Source organism: Lactuca saligna, chromosome 8 (assembly GCF_052625555.1).
Source record: "Lactuca saligna cultivar CGN05327 chromosome 8, ASM5262555v1, whole genome shotgun sequence".
Classification (NCBI taxonomy): domain Eukaryota; kingdom Viridiplantae; phylum Streptophyta; class Magnoliopsida; order Asterales; family Asteraceae; genus Lactuca; species Lactuca saligna.
The window spans coordinates 210571363-210592391 of record NC_136424.1 but is presented as its reverse complement, the minus strand read 5'-3'; positions in this window follow the sequence as shown (position 1 = coordinate 210592391).

Below are 21029 nucleotides of genomic sequence, written 5' to 3'. Positions count from 1 at the left end.
AGTATGATTTATCCTTTAATATATTATTCTAATAATATATTAATAAACCATAATACTCTCTCTTTCTCCTTAAATTACCTTGTCAAGTTGCTTTGGTGAAGGCAACCCAAAAAGACCATGCACAACCGGGTCCAGTACATACCAAATATAGTTATGGGCTTAGACACTATTCCAACAGTCTCCCACTTGGATAAGTCTAGTAACTATATCTCACATATGATTTCAGAATCCGATTTGCAATCATAGCTCTTATACTTCGCTGTCAACTCTGATCAACTTGTCCTTCAGATAAGAGATCGTATAATCCTCTATTCTAGATATCATGCTGATAATGCTTATTGTCCAACACTTGTTTCTTGATCTCTTGTTTGTTTAACATAGAATTTAATCGAACACATCAACTTCATTCTGACCTGGCCCGACATATAAGTCAAACCAAATCATTAAGTGGCCAAGATATCACTTTTATTCTCATAGAGTAAAAGGAACAGATCAAATTCGACTCACATGCATCTATCATTTACTATTTTAGTCATACACAACAATTTGTTTTATAACATCAAGTTACTGATGTGTTTACACATCATCAATGCATAACCAACCAGCAAACAACAACCATATCTCTATGTTTTAAGACTATATGATATTATGGCTTTGCGATCACAAAGTGATACCAGCAAACGCAGGTTTATTCCAATGCTCAGATCAAATTCATAAGCACTCATGAACTTTTCAACAACCCTTTGCTATGCCCAAAACCTTTTAGACACTCTACAAACAATTCATGACAGTCTTCATTCACATCTACTTCCAAAACATGAACGACTGTGGACCGTTTGAATAATCTTATTATTCAGGAAGTCAAAACATGCAAAATTGAAACAATAGATAAATAACCAACACAAGATAGTAACTTTACCTACAAACAACACAACTTTATTTATTCATCAAATGTCAAGTACAAACTATCTATTACACATTTCCTATCTAATCCAAACTTATATCATCCTTCAGCCCAATGCTCCTAGCATGCTGCAAGTGTTTGACCCTACTCAGTCCCTTCGTAAGGGGATATGCTGGATTTTCTTTTGATGATACCCTCTTCACAATGAGGAGTCCCTCTTCTACCCGATGTCTGATAAAATGGTATTTTCTATCGATATGTCGAAATCTTCCATGATCTCTTAGTTCCTTGGTTAAGGCAACCGCTCCTTCATTATCACAGAAAATTTCCATCGGCTCCTTTATGGATGGCATAACTCCAAGGTCTCCAATGAAGTTCTTCAACCATATAGCTTCCTTCGACGCTTCGCTTGCTGCAATATACTCTGATTCGCACATTGAATCATCCACGGTCTTCTGCTTGGAACTTTTCCAAGTCACTGCTCCTCCATATAAGGTAAAGCCCTAGCCCGACTGCAATCGGTATCTATCGTGATCCGTCTGAAAACTAGCGTCACTATACCCTCGTACCCTCAAGTCACCACTCCCACTGAGGACTAGAAACCATTCCTTGGTCCTCCGTAGGTACTTAAGAATATTCTTTACCGCAATCCAATGAGCTCTACCAGGGTTCCCCTGATATCTGCTGACCATGCTCAAAGCGAAGGCAACGTCAGGGTGAGTACAAGTCATAGCCTACATGATAGAGCCTACTGCGGAAGCGTAAGGTACTCGGCTTATATCAACTATCTCTGCCTCTGTACTCGGGCTTTGAGTCTTACTCAACTTGGTATTGCTTTGGATTGGAAACTCCCTTTTCTTGGAATTTTCCATACTAAAACGCTTTAGTACCTTGTCCAAGTATGTATCCTGACTGAGTCCTATCAATATCTTTTCCCTGTTTCTTACTATCCTTATTCCCAGAATATAAGCAACCTCTCCGAGGTCCTTCATAGCGAAACATTTCCCAAGCCAGGACTTGACCTCCTACAAGGTTGGTACATCGTTTCCTATGAGTAGTATGTCATCAACATACAATACGAGGAAGCTCACTATACTCCCACTGGCTTTGAAATATACACAAGATTCATCTTCGCTTCGCAGAAAGCCAAACTCAATAACCTTCTCGTCAAAACCAAGATTCCATCTGCGAGACGCTTGTTTCAATCCATAAATGGATTTCTCAAGCTTACACACTCTATTTTGATGCTTCGCATCGACAAAACGCTCTGGCTGATTCATATACACATCCTCAGTCAACTTCCCATTAAGGAAAGCGGTTTTCATGTCCATCTGCCAGATTTCATAATCATGAAATGCAGCTTTTGCAAGCATTACCCTTATAGACTTTATCTTTGCAACTGGTGAGAAGGTCTCATCATAGTCAACTCCGGGAGTTTGAGTAAAGCCCTTCGCAACCAATCGTGCTTTATAAGTGTGCACATTCCCATCCATGTTTGTCTTTTTCTTGAAGATCCACTTGCACCCAACTGTCTTACGACCCAGTACATTATCAACCAAGTTCCAAACTTGATTGTCGTACATGGAATGAATCTCGCTTTCCATCGCCTATTTCCATTTAGCAGACTCCGCGCCTACCATGGCTTCTTCGTAGCTGTTAGGTTCGTCCAAATTCATTAGTGTTTCATCACTAATAAACGTATCCCCTTTAGTAGTAATATGAAAACCATAAAACTGGGGTTGAACACTAACCCTATTAGAACATCGAAGAGGTAAGGACTCATCAACGGGTTCAACAGGAGTTTCCTCCTCGGGTTGAGTGCCAGTGTTAGAGGTTCCTTCATCGCTCTGCTCTTGAATCTCTTCAAAATCAATTTGCCTCCCACTGTCTACTTGGCTTATCAATTCCCTTTCTCGAAACACTCCTCTTCTAGCATCGAAGACAACATTGTCATTCGATCTATAGAAAAGATAGCCAAAAGACTTATGTGGATAGCAGATGAAATAACACTTCTCACTACGAGGTTTGAGCTTGTCGTGACTCTCTCATCTTACGAAAGCCTCGCAACCCAAAACCTGAATATGTGCTAATGAGGGAGCTTTCCCTGTTCACATCTCGTGAGGAGTCTTGGTAACCTTCTTGGTGGGAACTAAGTTAAGGATATGGGCGGCAGTCTCTAAGGCATACCCCCAGAAAGATATTGGTAACGAAGTCCGACTCATCATAGAACGGACCATGTCTAACAAGGTTCGATTACATCTCTCAGCCACACCATTCAATTGTGGCATTCTCGAAGGCATCAATTGCGTAATAATTTTGCATTCTTTTAGATAGTCGTGAAACTCAAGACTTAGGTACTCTCCTCCTCGGTCTACCAAAGCATCTTGATTTTCCTGCCTAGCTGATTCTCCACTTCATTGTTAAACTCTTTGAAATTGTCAAATGTTTATGACTTTTTCTTGATTAGGTAGATATATCCATATCTGCTATAATCATCCGTAAAAGTCCCGCAAAAGCAGCAAGCATCCCTTGTGGTGGATCTAAATGGCGCACACACATCGGTGTGTATGAGATCCAATAGACCCTCACCCCTTTCACAAGTGCCAGAAAGGGTGACTTGGTCATCTTCCCAAGTAAACAAGATTCACACGCATCATCGTCCCTAAGGTCAAATGACTCCAACACTCCATCCTTTTGTAGTTGGGCTATGCGTTTCTTGTTGACATGGCCAAGGCGACAATGCCACACGCTTGCTTTGTCTAGGCTAGTAGACGAATCAATATTCAACACATCATTTCCCATATTATCAACAACCATCACAGATTCATAAATCCCATTACAAGGTAATGCATTGAAATAAAAAACACCATTCGAATAAACATTAATAGAACCATTACTATTATCAAAAGAATATCTGAAACCTTGTCTAAACAATCCATGAAATGAAATATTGTTTCTTTTTATATCTGGCGAATAACAGCAATTTTCTAAATGTAACCCTAACCCATTACTCAGCACTAAATAATAAACTCTAACTCTGGTCACAGGCGACGATCTTCTATTTCCCATAATCAAGATTATCATCCCATGTTCCATTTCCCTACTTCTTCTTAGGCCCTGCAAATAAGAACAAATGTGGTAACCTGTATCAAGAACCCATGAAGTAGCAAATGATGAGTTATTAGATTTAATAGAATACATACCTACGAAGGTGGGCTTGATCTTCCCATTCTTTATGTCTTGTAGATATTGAGGGCAGCTTCATTTCCAGTGGCCCTTCTTGTGGCAGTAATAGCACTCTGCTTCTTTGGGGTCGGAAAGGGGTTTGACCGAACCAGCTTTAGTTCCACTAGAAGAGGAACCATCTTGGGTCTTACCCTTATAGTGGCCCTTACAGGGAACCTTTCTCTTCTTACCCTTTCCTTGACCAATTGCCAACACGGGAGCAGCCACAGCAGGGGATGGTGCAACAGATTTGTCTTTGAGGTTGCTCTCAGCAGTCCTTAGCAGTCCTTAGAGCTTATTCAAGGAGACCTCCTCCTTGTTCATGTGATAGGTCATTCTGAATAGGTTGTAACATGAGGGCAAGGAGTGGAGGATTATCTCCATAGCCAAATCCTCATCAAACTTAACATTAAGTTTGAGAAGACGATCAACATACCTCTGCATTTTCTGCAAATGAGAGGTTAGGGATTCTCCACTCCCCATCTTAGCGGTGATCATGTTAGTAATGATCTCATAGCGCTCTTGCCTCAAACTTTGGTGGAATTGGTCCAACAAATCCTGATGCATTTCATACGGATACATGTCCTCGTAGGACTTTTGGAATTTGAGGTTCATGGTGGCCAGCATGATGCATGAACTTTCATAGCATCACGCTTGTGCGCCTCAAAGGCAGCCAACTCTTCAGGAGTAGCAACATCTAGGATGATCTTCTCAAGCTTTTCATCGAGGACATATTCTTTGTCCTCGTAGCGAGTGATCATGCGAATATACCTCATCCACTCGTTGAAGTTTGAGCCATCAAATGTCACATTTTGAAATAGGTTCATCAACGAGAATGACCCAGAAGCGTTGTTGTTGTTGTTTGCATACATCTGAAAAAGAAAAGGAACAAAGTTTGATTAGAAATGAGTACCTAATTAAACACCTAAATGAGAAATTAAGGCTAGGACCCAACAACATTATTTACAACTTAGAAAGGAATCCCGTACTCTAAAAGTAAATAATTTGAAGGTAAGTAAATAACGATTCACTAATTCTCTCCATGAAAAACGAAAAAGAAGATTTGAGTTTTAAATGTATGAAAACTCCTAGATCTTTGAGATTCATTGAACTTTTCAATGGCATGTTTAAATCTCGATATGCACTTCAAATTTGCAACTGGGATGTCGAGGATCGCAAACAAATTGTGAATAACCATGCGAATCTACATGGTGCAACCAATGTCTCTATCACCTAATCAATGTGCCGGTAAAGCACACACGCTCCATTGATCTATGTCAAACATCGAGTAACCCTTCGCCACCAATGTCAATCCCAAATTAATGTACCAGTTAACCACGCACGCTCCACTAATGTTTGACAAGGGCACAAAGTGTAATTCCATGGAATAGCATCATTTTCACATTTTACCCTAAAGTAACTAAGATTGGGAATTTTTGAAAAACATGTAGTTACTTTGTATCTTACATTATACTTGTAATGAGGAGAGGATTTCCCTATCCTACCAGTTCGGCTAACGACCATCCACCAGTCAAGCAAGCGGTGGATGTGAGTGTATACACATTAAGCGCCATTTTATAGGCAGCAACCTTATACCCACCTTATAGACTGACTTCGTGAATGAGGCCTACTAACAGTAAGACTAGCAGTTTAATTATACATATATATATATATATATATATATGTATTAATTATACATATATATATATATATATATATATATATATATATATATATATATATATATATATTCATTAAGCTTGTAATAATATAATAGTATAGGGTTGAATTTTAAACTTGTAAAACTCTAAGGGTTTGAAATTTAAATTCATCAAAATTAAACTTTTAATCACAAAACTCAAATTTCAAAACTTGAGGACAAGTTTTGAACTTTTTCAAAACTAAAGGAATCAAATAACAAATAATTTAAATTAAGCAATTAATTTCATAATTATCTATATTTGAGCTAATCCAATTTTACTCATTAGATAATTTCCAAATAATTTTAAATAATCCATATTTATCGTATAAACAACCAATATTCAAAAGATTTGAAATTATCTATTGTTTTAGCAAGGATAATCATTCAATTAAGGTAAAATTCGGATTTTAACTTCAATAAACGATTTAGGCATCATATCCAACACAAAACAGCAACTAAATCACGAAATATCCTCTGTCTGACGGACAAACTCGCCGAGTCATCTCTGGACTCGCTGAGTTGAGTCGGGCAGAGGCAAAAGAACTCGATTTTCAGTAAGAAAAACAGTTAAGCATCACATACAATTAAAACCAATAGAGGCTCTGATACCACTGAAGGGTTTTATGCATAAGAAACAATCCTATGTGCTCACACAAACCCTAATGCTTGGATCTAGGTTTCTCTATTGTACATGCTTGGAATCCAAGACTGACAAACCTAGATCTATCATATATAATTCGAAATTATCATAAAGAAAACAGATCCAAGTGTTTTACCTCTTTCAAGTAGCTTGAAATCCTTGTAATCTTTTTGATCTTGAGGTTAGAGTCACAATTGTAACTCCTCTAATGGTTCACAAACCCCACAAGCAAGAAGGTAATTTGAGAGAGGGAGAAATGTGCTAGGGTTCTCTAAGAAGCATGTGTCACCGATCTCTATAGCCTAGAGGTCTTATTTATACTTGTAGGCTGCTAGGGTTTCAGTCTAAACCCTAATAGACAGCTTGACCACCAAGATGCCAAAGGAACCTTCTGGAATGAAAATATGATGGATCCCCATCATAATTTCATTCCCCCTTAAGTCCATAAGGTTTCTTTAGCCCAAAACTTAACTATCATACATTTGACAGTTTATACCTCTTTATTTAATTAATCTTTTTTAGTCACCAAATTAATTCCTAATTGATTTATGACCAATACTAATTAAGTAAGTATGATTTCTCCTTTAATATATTATTCTAATAATATATTAATAAAACAAAATATTCTCTCTTTCTCCTTAAATTACCTTGTCAAGTTGCTTTGGTGAAGGTCACCCAAAAGGATCATGCACAACCGGGTCCAGTGCATACCAAATATAGTTACGGGCTTAGACACTATTCCAACAGTATGCGTCTATTCTCAAGTGATTATTCATATATGAATATGCGTGGTTGGTGGCGGAGGTGGTGGCAATGGTGTTGGTTGTAAAAATGGTGGTCGCGGTGGCAGGGGTGGTACACGCGTGAATATACTTACATTTATATTCATATGTGCATATATAAGTATAATCATATATGAACAATTACCTTGTCAAGTTGCTTTGGTGAAGGCAACCCAAAAGGACCATGCACAACCGGGTCCAGTGCATACCAAATATAGTTACGGGCTTAGACACTATTCCAACAATATGCGTCTATTATCAAGTGATTATTCATATATGAATATGCGTGGTTGGTGGCGGAGGTGGTGGTAGTGGTGTTGGTTGTAAAAATGGTGGTTGTGGTGGCAGGGGTGGTACAGGCGAGAATATACTTACATTTATTATCATATGTGCATTTATATTTATATTCTCAAGTGATTATTCATATATAAATATGGATGTAGGTGGCTGTGGTAGGGGTAGTTGTGGTTGGTGCAGTAGTCGTTGCGATTGTAGGGGTGGTAAACGCAAGAATGTAGTTGATCTTTAAATATGAATATTACATTCTTCTGTCATCCAGATAGGGGATTGGCAAAAAATGTGGTTGGGTGGTGGTTGCAGTGATATCGGTATATATTCCCATGTGAATATTACATTACTCCGTAGCACCAGTATGTGGGAGGGTTTTGTGGCAAAAAGAAATATATAGTCTATATTTATTCTCGCGTTCTCAATTAAATAATAGTTATTACTTGAACTTAAGCTTTTATATATATATATATATATATATATATATATATATATATATATATATATATATATATATATATATATATATATATATATATGAAATTCTTTTTTAGACTAGTAATTCAAAATATATACATATTTTTTTATTGAATTTGAAAAACAATTATTAAAAAATAATTTTATTTAAATTCAATGTTAATTTTGGATATGTTTCGAAATTTATATTTAAAAAAAAGGTTAAAAATGTATTTTTGATGCATGCGTACTCATAATTTTTTATGTATATTTTATTTAAAAAAAATATGCATATTCACATGTAGACAAACAAAATTATGCAATTCTCTTAGATGTGCCATAACCAATATAAATGTAAAATTTGGTGCCAACATTAATAAAAATGCTTTTCATATACATATACGTTATATAATTATTAAAACATATATATTTTCATATGCATATACATATAATATATATGTATATACACATACATGCATATGTACATACACTATATATATAAGAAAAATATATTTTCATATGCATATCTATATAGCATATGTTTATATGCAAATACTATATGCAAATGAAATAAAAAAAAATCATATACATATACATACATACCTATAGCTTATGTGCATATCTATATATATGTTATATACATATGAAAGACAAAACTTTGTTTTTTCTTATGCATATAATGTATATGCATATACAAATACAAGTATACATATAAAAAAAGTTGAATATTTTTTTAATGAGCATATTCATAACTTTTTTTTTTTTTTAATTTTATATGCATAAAAATAATGAATATGGATCAAAATTGTATTTTTTTAAACAAACTTTTTAAATACTAAATTCAAAATATATAAAAAAATCTTGTTGATAAATTGAATAAAAAAAATTATTATTTAAATAAAAAATCAGTTAAATATTTTGTAATATTTTTTTAATTCAGCTAAAATATTGTTTGTATTTCGATATTCATATTTAATGAATAAAATTTTCCGAAAAATAATTTTTAATACAAGTTCATATATTTTTTAAAAAAATCACATTTAAAAAAAAATATTATTATTATTATTATTATTATTATTATTATTATTTTTATTATTATTATTATTATTGAATTTCCTTAAACGAAACAAATAATGATTTTTGTTATTTTTTTAATTGTTTTTTTAGAAAAAAAAATATTTTTATTTTAAGATGGTTTCTAGTTAGTTTTCATTTGAGTTCTCTCTCTCTCTCTCTCTCTATATATATATATATATATATATATATATATATATATATATATATATATATATATATATATATATATATATATATATATATATATATATATATATATATATATAAAGTTCAACGTAAAATCAAAATAATTAATAGAACCATAAGTAAATGACCAATGTTCATAACTGAACATACAAAAATCTTCGATTCGATTAAGCCGTGATTTAAGTCTACTATTAAGTCAACTTTTTAGTCATGTTTGAAGTCATTCTGTAACCTTTTTTATACGAAATATTTTTAATTAAAAAAAAAATGAATCTAATATGCAAAACTAACTACTAGTCTCTAATAAATTACAAAGTGAACATGTTATTAAGATGAAAGGAAAAAAGCTAAGATCACAGTATGGTAAGCTAACCACCGCTCCCTCTAACATAAATATTATAACATCTACCAATACACCTTATTCTATATTGTTTAGATGTAACCTTGACCCTAACCCTAAGAAATTATGACCCTTTTACATTATGTTGTCTAGAGGGAAGGTGGCGCACATTGCTATGGAAAGGGAAATTACAAAAATAGGACATTTAAAGTTTAGCCAATTATCACACCGTAAACTATTGTAGTTGTCATTGGGTATGGACTAGTTAACATAATGCCAACCAAACTATGTGGTATTGGATTAGCCTCCACAAAGTCGTCAAGCTAGGTTGATACACGATGAAAACACATAAGCGTATCCATACCTTTGATGAGAAATTACGTTACTGTGGGCTTCAATGAATACATGCAATACAAGAAGATTGGGCAACATCGGCGACACGTGTTGCCGCTAAAGGGTAGGCTTGTCGCCGCTAATACCTTTAGCGGCGACATGTCGCTGCAAATGCATCGCCGATATTGTTTCGTCGCTAATACGCTGAATGTCGCCTCTAATACAAGGCGTCTCCGGTAATAATATAGTGTGGCCACAAAAGCTGTCGCCACTAAGACTCTTTTGATTTTTTTTATTTAACATTAAATTTATAATCAATCAAACTATTAATCCATATAGCATTTGAGAAATCTGATATGTTTTTATAGAAATATTAATACATATTATACAATCAATCCAAAACAAAGCATGATTGATGAGGTATCTGATTTTACATAATTGACATCAAAACATAATAAAAGACAAAGCAACCGAAATCTAAAGTTAGAGTTCTGGTGAAGAATTTTGGGCAAAACATTGGTGGCTTGTAACTCGATTATAATCAAAATTATCAAGATTTGAATTTGTTGCTTTTCTGATTGTTTTCCACATTTTCATTGCTCTACGATTGAGTTAGCCTTAGCTCCTTCCAGGCAGGGCCGGTCCGTGGGCAAGGGCAAGTTGGGCGACCGCTCTAGACCCCCAAATGCTACATGGCCCAAATTTTAACTTGCTATTTTGGTTATATATTAACACCCCATTACTTTTTAGTCTATTGGACTACTTTAAACCCAATACTCTGATCAGTAACTAATCCAAAAGATGGAGCGTGGGAGAGAACGAGACTTACCTGGCGTGCGTCCTAATTCCAAGGCGTCGTAACTCTTCAACAGTCAGATTTCTATAGAAAATCCAAACATTGTCATGGAAAATCCAAACGACGTCTTCTCCAAAAGCAAGAGTTAATGATCATTCTTCTATTTCTTATTCAAGGTTTCAAGTTAATCGATTTCTTTCATTCTTTTATGATTTTCTGAATTCGTCCACAACAACCATTAGTGAATCGAATGTTATTTTAGAATTGAGAGACTGATTATGTCTCATTCTTTTCACGATTTCAGAAAACGGGAAACTTTATTGTTTTCCTTCTTGTTGTCGATTTCCTTTTTCTGATATAGCACCAATGGGAAATTAATCAAGTTATTTGATTAATTTTAGGAATCTGCCCTTGAGATTTGAATCGAGAGTTCCAGTCACTGCTCAATTGGATTTCATTCTTAATTGCTTGAAATTTGAAGGTTCAGTTTTCAGAATTGACTGTTAGAGGTGCAATTGATTTCTGATAATATGACTATGAATCTCTGTATATTCTATCGCTCTTCAAAATTCTTATTGTTTTTTGAAATTTGATTTTTATGAGGCTGTTCAAGTTAGAAACATAATCAAATGTTAATATTTTTGAGTTAGAGATAGTTCTTGAACTTCATTGCTTAATTTCGATTTGTAATGTTAATATTCCTATTTTTGATTTATGAATAGTACTCTTTTTTATTTCTATTTCTATGTTTTTGATATGTATACAATTTTCTGTTGTTTTATAGTTTTTTCAACTACTTCCAGGTTATTCACAACAACAAGTATTCTGGATTTAAACAATTCATCTAACAACTTTTTGTCGATGATAAATCTACTTCAGTTGGAGGTCAACAACTTATGTAGAAAAATATAACTTAACAAGTTAATGAAGAAACAAAGGGGATGAGACTTTAGTATTTTTGTATTTCTAATAACATTGTACTTTTAGTTTTCCCCATTTTATGGTGTACGAATTTAAATGTATTGTTATGTATGTATAAAATAGTGTAATATACGAATACATAAATTTGTAATATACAAATACATAATTTTTTTTGAAAAAACCCCATTTTTTATTTTGCCCCGGACCTCCGATCGTCTTGGCCCGACCCTGCTTCCAGGAACTGAAATGAAGCTCCATGACTCCTACTTTGTTGATCGATCAGGTGCTTGTAATTACTTGAAAGCTAAAGGACGAAGTTTTTAATTACTTGAAGCCTTCCGTTTTTACGGAGTATGTGATTGTTTCTAAGCTTTTATTCTATGGACAAGAAAGTACAAACTTCCTTTCTTAATGCAGGCCCTTGGCGTTCGTAACTAGGTTCCCTTTTTTTCTATTGTATTATGAAACGAATCATAAATGATTTAATATTTTAATGTTTAATATTATAACACATTGTCTCATGACCATATATTAAAAAAGTAATCTTCTACAGGGGGGTGGGGGCATGATTTTATCAACTAAATAGCAATAATTATACACTCGGTGATTAATTACATAAGTTAATATTCTAAGAAATCGAAACACCGGCCCCTCACGTTTCTTCTACTAAATATCAGTAAGAAAAATTAAGTGTATGGTGTATATAAAATCAAAAGCAGCCATATATCATCATCCTCCCTAATAAATGAAAATACTTTTGCTACATGTCAATCTCTCATTAACTTGGACACATGTCATTTTTTGGTATTTTTGAGTAAATGTTTTTTACATGTGTCATTTTCTCATTGTTTATTTTTTTTAATTAACACATCATATTTACATTTTAATTAATAATTGTCTTATTTAAAACTAACCATTAAATTATAATATTACAACTCATATACTATTAAATATGTTTCCTTTTAAATTCAAATTTTAAATTTTAAATTTCAAATTTATATAAATTTTTGTTTAAACCTTCATATTTTTTTTTTTTTTTGTTTTATCCAACCCGTATAACATACGGGTCATACAACTAGTGAAACTAATCAAGGAAAACTATTTTTTTTAACGGCCATGTGAGTATGTGTTTGGGATTGAACTCAAAACCTTCTGGTTAGAAACTCTTAGTTATACACATTGTTAGCTTGACTAGAAATTATGAAATTTACAAAATTGTCATATAAATGTTAGAAACTTACAAAAGAAACGTATAAAAATACTATGAAATCAATTATTAGTTACTTATATCTTTAATCAGTTACCCTAAAAATACTGTTATCACCGTTTGTTTTCATGCAACTCACCGTAGTTATTGGATCGCAATGAAACCAAAAGATGTTGGCTAGCTTTTCCTTGATTTAAAATCATAACTCTTCCACACACGTGCAAGTTCCAATTCACCTTACCTCTTGCCCCCTCCCTTTTTCGGGTTCAGTTAACTCTTCTGGATCGGCTCCTTATTCTCTCTCCCCCCGAGTCGCTGACATCAAACCACCACTTTTTTCCTCTCCACTGACTCTATAGCGCAGGCAGAAATTAATTTCGTCTTTGCCTCTCTACATATCACATTAACTATGAGTCTCTTACTACTTTACTATTCTATCACTTCTAGATAATTAATGAGTATGACATTTTATATATTTATATTATAAATCTTTAGTCATGGATATACTCAAATACCTAAGGAATCAGTGAATAAAAGGTGCAATAAGTACAACATAATGCACTTGATGAGGTACATAGAACCTTTTAAACAACGTAGTTTTAAAAAAAAAACAAATACAATTTTATTTTTTTTTAATTTTTTTTAATAGAATACCATTAAATTGAGTTAAATTATGAAATGAAAAAGATCAATTATATATCTTTTTATTGCAAAACATCATTGAAGTTTATAAGGAAAGTTAAAAATCAATACTTTTAAATGAATATATAACTCAAACGTTTTGTCCTTCAATTGAAAAACTATATCGAATGATTTGTGAAAAGCTTGATTGAGTTATTGCATGTTATTCTTCTATCTTTTATTCTATTGATTTTCATTTAAAATTTAGTAGGGCTGATTAAATGGCATGAATTTTAATGCTTTAAGTTTTTAGATACAATGAAGAAAAAAACATAAATTCGATATGTTTAGTAAGTCACATGATTAAGGAAGAATAGTAAACAAGATACCATGATTAGTTTGGATATATATGGATATAAACTACACAGTTTGGAGGGTTCTATATATAAGTTTAGATACATAATGACCACATATTCTCTAAACCATATATATATATATATATATATATATATACACACACACACACACACACCTCCCCCCTTCCCCTCACTCATATAAATTATCACATCATTGGAGGTACACAAACATTATTACACTCACATGGGAAAGAGGATCGGGGTGGGGGAGGGTACACAATGCACTTGATGAGGTACGTACAGAATTTCCCAAAAGTTTTACACGTAAATAAAAGAAGTGGCATATATGTAAGGGTAATAAAGTTAAAGTTAATAAGGTTGGAATAAGTAGGATTTTAGATTTTTTTTTCTTAAGAGCAAGTTAGTATGTGTTTAGTATAACACGGGACCAAATTATTAATAACTTTGCATTAGATATCTTGTTAACCAAGTGTAGCCTTAACTTGTAAGTACGATTAATTATTAATTAGTAATAATATATTATATATTAATTATTAGGTTGTTTAATTGTAATTTTTATCTTTTATTGTTTATTTAGTTCTCTTAAAAGTGTTTTATTTTTATGTTGATGTGAGCATAGTTTCCGGTGATTTCTGAATTTGAGTCTATCAATCATCGTCCCCGACCCTTCTTCTTCAGTGGGATCAAACACTGGTAGGGTTGGGTTACAACTAATCTGTGTGTGGGTTTCTGGTTCGCTGAATTGATTGTATATTTCTCTTTTGCATTGGTTATCTGGGTTATGGAACCACATACGAAGCAGAATTATTAATTGAAAGCATGTTTAATTCTAATTCTCGAAGGACTCAAGGGGAATGATGGAAAAAGGATTTTGTGACTAACGGCATGTACAATAAAACTAGATTGGCTGCTTCTCGTGATTCCCATCATGACGGGTCCAATATTCAATCTTTTTTGTCACAAATTTTCCAGAATCAGTGTTACCTACTGATATGTGGCATATGTGTGCTCGGTTAGGCAAGGTGGTTGATGTTTTTATTTCTTGTAAGAAATCTCGTATGGGGAAATGGTTTGGATTTGTCAGATTCTCGAGAATACGTGATGTTGATCTTATGATTAAGAAACAATGTGTTGTGTGGTTTGGTTTTTAGAATCTCTTTCCATTAGTCCTACGTGTAGTGAAAAAGGGGAAGCCCTCCAATAGAATTTCATCTAAGATTGAGAAACAGGAGAATACCTATGCAAGTGCTCTTAGATGTCAATCTTTCAATAAGAAACCTATTGAGTCTTCTAAGGTTGCAATTATTCTTGACTCGGGGGATTTCATCATTGAAAACAAAAAACTTGCTTGCCTAACAAGACACTTTCAAAAGTTACGTAATCTTGGGATGTTATGCCACGATGAGGGCTTTGATCATTTCCAAATTCGTTACATGGGAGGATTGTAGGTGATGTTTGAATTTCAAACGAAGGAGGCTTGTAAAAGCTTCATGGCAAGTGACGTGATTAATGACTAGATCATGAAAAAATGTGGGATAGGAACTTTATTCCCCCGGACCGTATAGTATGGATCGTTATTGAAGGCTTACCTCTTCAGGCTTGGAGTAAAATGGGTTTTAAGAAGATCATGGCCAAATGGGGTTGTATCGTTCAATGTAACATCCATAAAATTCAAGAAAAATTTAACATCAGAGAAATCCCAGAAATCATAACATAAGATATAAGGAGGTACGCGAACAAGCCTTCGCCTTCCCACGATCATCCGATGTACCTAAAATAAGATCCACAACTATAAGCTAGAAGCTTAGTGAGTTCCCCCAAAATACGGATACATAACAAATAATACATATAATAACATGTAATGGGTCCACAACTTTACAGACTGGATTACCCCGACCCCACAACATGAGTCTGGCTTGCCTGTCGGGCCCACAACTCATGTCTGGATTACTCCCGAGCCCACAACATATCTCTAGCTTTCCCCTTGGGCCCACTGCTTCTGTCTGGCTTGCTCCCTCAATCCATGGACTAGAATACAAAAGATTAGCCCATAGTATGAGTCTGACATGCTATGTCCGACCTTCAACTCGTATCTGGAATGCTCATGAGTCCTCAGTATGAGTCTGTCATGCCCTCCTTAGCCCTCAACTCATTTCTAGCATACTCTAAGTTTTGTTGGCTACAACACGGAGCAGTACAACATTAACCCAACCTACACAACATGTCAACATGTAACAGATAACTACACATATAGGTAATTAGATAGTATGACAGTTAGTCCTAAAGATCTACCAAACTAACATATCTAAATCATACTCAGTAGATCAGTAATTACTGTGATATCAATCCAATGTCTTGGCCTTGGTGCATTCAACCCCTAAGTATAGTGAGGAAAACTCACCTCACAATGTTTAACCAAACTGAAAACGTCCGACTACTGACTCACTGAAAATACCAAACTATCACAATAAACTAACGCTAATCAATAGTTGGAATATCAATCTTAGGTAAGGGCACAAACATAGGGTAATAGTCCCTTTTACCCTTTCCCTAATTTGGGCCAAGGACCAACTCCACATCCTTGATCCAAAGGTCCAAATATACAAGGCCCATAATTGGCCCAATTATCGACATTGGGTCAAACTCTTTAATTGGGCCTCATCCTAAGGTCCATTTCCATAATTGGCCCAAGACACTTCTATTCAGAAAGTCCAGCAAGGGCCCAAGCCAAACTGGCTCAAAGATTGCCCAAATCTGAAGCACAAATCGCAAAACCCAATAGAAGGCGTACTATGGTTGTACCCCGAAGTTATGCACGACGTACGCGAGCCTTGCATTGACTGGAAATGGGGGCATTGACTGCATACGTGGGGCATACTGCTCTCTTTGCAGGACGTACCCTCGCTATATTTAAAATTCCAACAAGTGCTTAATGATTGAAGCACTTACCCAAATTCCAAATCTCATTGATCAAATGTATCTCTGTAACGACCCAATTTTCACATCCATTTTTTTTTTGTTTAAAAACATTACTTTGGAAAATATTAATAACTAAAACATCATTTGATCAACCATAATATAAACTGAACCATGTCTGAAAACCAAAACATACAACTAATCAGAATATCAGAGTATCAATCCCAGAAAAGCTAGTAAATGCGGAAACCGGAGAGTGTGTGTGTGTGACATGCTGCTACCGTGCCGGCTCCTTTCCCCTAGCTGAGGAGGTACCTGAAACCAAAACTGAAACTGTAAGCACGAAGCTTAGTGAGTTCCCCAATAATACCACATACAATGCAAGCATATAACAAATAACATTCAACTAGGAGATACGGGCCACGCCCACACTCGTGAAGATACGGGCCCTGCCCACACTTCGCTTTCTGCGAGATATGGGCCATGCCCACACTCGTGAAGATACGGGCCCTGCCCACACTATGCTATCTCGGAGATACGGGCCTAGCCCACACTCCACTCTCGGAGAGATACGGGCCTTTCCCACACTCAACCGCCAACTCATATCATACAAGTATCACACAGACAACAAGTATAGACAACTCTATCATACTGGCATATATCATAATCAACTCAATTAAGAGATATGGGCTCGGCCCACACTCTAATACTAACGTCTCGTCTATACGGGCCGGCCTTGGTGCCTTAGACCCGTTACTACTGGAAGGAAACTCACCTCGAAATAGCTGCTGGTCTGTGTGGGAATTGATCACCTACTACTGCTGTTGCTACTCTGGAAACTCCCCGGCTGTAATTCCCACAATATACTTAATCATACAGTGCTACTGTCCTTTGGGTAAAAAGACCATTTTACCCCTGGTCTAGCCCTAAGTCAAATCGGAGTCAACTTTTAGTTAACCCGACTCGCCGAGTGGATCTCCAACTCGCCGAGTCCCTGTCCAGACAATTGTCCTGGGTCCCTGATTCTACTCGTCGAGTTAGGCTATGAATCGACGAGTTCATCTTCTAAACTAACATTCAACTCCTTCATCCTACTCGCCGAGTTGTATGAACAACTCGTCGAGTTCATCTTCATCCGAAGAACACTTATGCTAAGACTCGCCGAGTTGTATGAACAACTCGCCGAGTCTGTTCTTGATCTATGAAGATTGGCTTGGACTCGCCGAGTCAGGGCATTGACTCGCCGAGTCCTAACATGGGTGAGTTCAGCTCCCAACTCACTGAGTCACCCCCTGTGACTCACGGATCAACTCGATACATCATAAAGGGACCTATTCGGTAACTCGCGACCAGACTCGCCGAGTCGCCTATAAGACTCGCCGAGTCACCGCCATGCATCCACCAAATACACCAATTTGCTCGATTTCAGTCCATGCCATTCATAGATTTGGACTTCTAGGACACAAATCACACGTAAAGTTTCCAAATTTACGTGTGGATATTCACCAATATGGATTTTAGGGCTCAAAATGCCTTAAAAGGGTAGATCTAGGGCTAACAAGCAACATGGGGCCATAAAGCTAATAGATCTGAGCTCCTGGAGCTCAATCTTGCCTAGATCCAGAGGCCAAACATCTTATTACAACATATCATGCACATACAAGCTTGGGGATTTGACCAAGAAAGACCCAAATGAAGTTTTAAGCATAGAATCATGGGGAAAACGGGTTATACCTCAAGGGACCTGCTGGAAGAACACAATAGTTGCTTGGATGGCTTTCCTTCTTCTGGATCTACTTCTTTCCTCCTTCAAAACCTTCAAAAACACCCACAAAAGTCTCAAACTCTCAAGGAACGGCTTAGGACGAGGGATATAGGGCTCTAAGGGTGAATGCGGGCTGGCTTGGGGTAGTTAAGTCGTTTAAATAGGGTGCAAACCCCTGAAACTTAGGGTTTCATCCAACAGCGGCGACTCGCCGAGTCCAGGATATGGACTCGCCGAGTTGCCAACTTAAAACGTGACCTGGTTCGCGTCTCTACTCGGCGAGTCGGACCTATGACTCGCCGAGTCCAAGGCTAAAATAGGAAATATTCGAATAAGATTTACATACCAGAAATCAGGTGCTACAAATCTCCCCCACTTATTTTAGACTTCGTCCTCCAAGTCTGCTGCTCGATCCTGAAACAGCTCGGGTAATGCTCCATCATCTCGTCCATCAGCTCCGAAGTCCATTCCGAACCCTTGCGGTGCTGCCATTGCACCTTCACTAATTCCACTCTCTTGTTCCTCAAATCCTTCGACTTCCTGTCGAGGATTGCGACTGGGCGCTCAATATAATTTAGGCTGTCATCAAGCTGAATATCCTCCAAAGGCACTACTGCTGAATCGTCCACTAAGCACTTCCGCAACTGAGAAACATGGAAAGTGCTGTGGATCTGGCTGAGCTTGGCTGGCAGATCCAACCTGTACGCCACCCTGCCCACCCGGGCTACGACCCTGAACGGTCCGATGAATCGCGGGCCCAACTTGCCCTGCTTCCTAAATCGAATGACGCCTTTCCAAGGCGACACCTTCAGGAGAACCATATCCCCGACTTGGAACTCCAAATCAGATCGACGCTTGTCGGCATAACTTTTCTGCCGACTCTGAGCAGTCTGAAGCCTGCTCCGGACCTGCTGGATCCTCTCGGTCGTCTTGAGCACCACTTCGGTGCTCCCCATGACCCTCTGGCCAACTTCACCCCAGCATATCGGGGTCCTACACCTCCGTCCGTACATCATCTCGAAGGGAGGGCAGTCGATACTCACGTGATAGCTGTTGTTGTAGGAGAACTCGGCCAGCGGAAGATAGGTATCCCAGCTACCACCGAAGTCTAGAACGCACGCCTGCAGCATATCCTCCAGAGTCTGGATGGTCCGCTCGCTCTGGCCATCCGTCTGCGGGTGAAAGGAGGTGCTAAAATGCAGACGAGTGCCCAACTCATCATGGAATTTCTTCCAAAATCTGAAAGTAAAGTGCACATCCCTGTCCGAGATCACCGATACTGGCACCCCATGCCGTGCCACAATCTCCCTGATATAGATGTCGGCCAATTTTTTGGCCGATATGCTCTCCTGAATCAGAATAAAGTGAGCACTCTTGGTCAATCTATCCACGATGACCCAAATCGAATCCACTCCACGTGCGGTCCTGGGAAGCTTCGTGATAAAATCCATCGTGATATCTTCCCATTTCCACAGTGGAATATCCAATGGCTGCATCTTGCCATGCGGTCTCTGATGTTCGGCCTTGACCTTCCTGCAGGTCAAACACCGCTCGACGTACCATGCCACATCCCGCTTCATGCAGGGCCACCAGTAATCCAGACGAAGATCCCTATACATCTTCGTCGCCCCGGGATGAATAGAGAATCGGGACTTGTGCGCCTCCTCCATCAAAATCTGGTGCACGCCTCCATGATACGGCACCCACACCCTACGGTGTAGTGTCAAAAGTCCTCGGCCATCATAATCAAAGGAGGAAACCTGACCCACCACACGCTCGCTCTTCCGATGCTCCTCCTTGATAGCCTCCTGTTGAGCCTCCTGAATCTGCTCCAACAGGGGAGTCACCACGGTCATCCTCAAGCAGACATCCCTGATCGGTGCCACCTTGCGACTAAGCGCATCGGCTACCACATTGGCCTTCCCTGGGTGGTAAAGGATCTCGAAATCATAATCCTTCACCACATCCAACCACCGATGCTGCCTCATGTTCAGATTCGGCTGGTCCATGAGGTACCTCAAACTCTTGTGGTCCGTGTAGATGGTACACCGAACCCCGTAGAGGTAATGTCGCCAAATCTTGAGAGCAAAGACCACCACCCCCAACTCCAAATCGTGCGTCGGGTAGTTCGCCTCGTGGGGCTTGAGCTGCTTCGAAGCGTAGGCAATGACATGCCCCTTCTGCATCAGTACTGCGCCCAACCCAGAAATGGACGCATTACAATAGACCACAAAATCCTCTACGCCCTCTGGCAGGGCTAAGATCGGTGCCTCACAAAATCTACATCTCAACGTCTCAAATGCAGCCTGCTGCTCGGGTCCCCACCGAAAGACCACGGCTTTCTTCGTCAGCCGTGTCAGGGTACGGCTATCTTGGAAAAATCCTGGATAAATCTCCGATAGTAGCCTGCCAATCCCAGGAAACTCCGAATCTCAGATGGAGACTTCGGGACCTCCCATCTCATCACGGCCTCGACCTTGGCCGGATCAACCA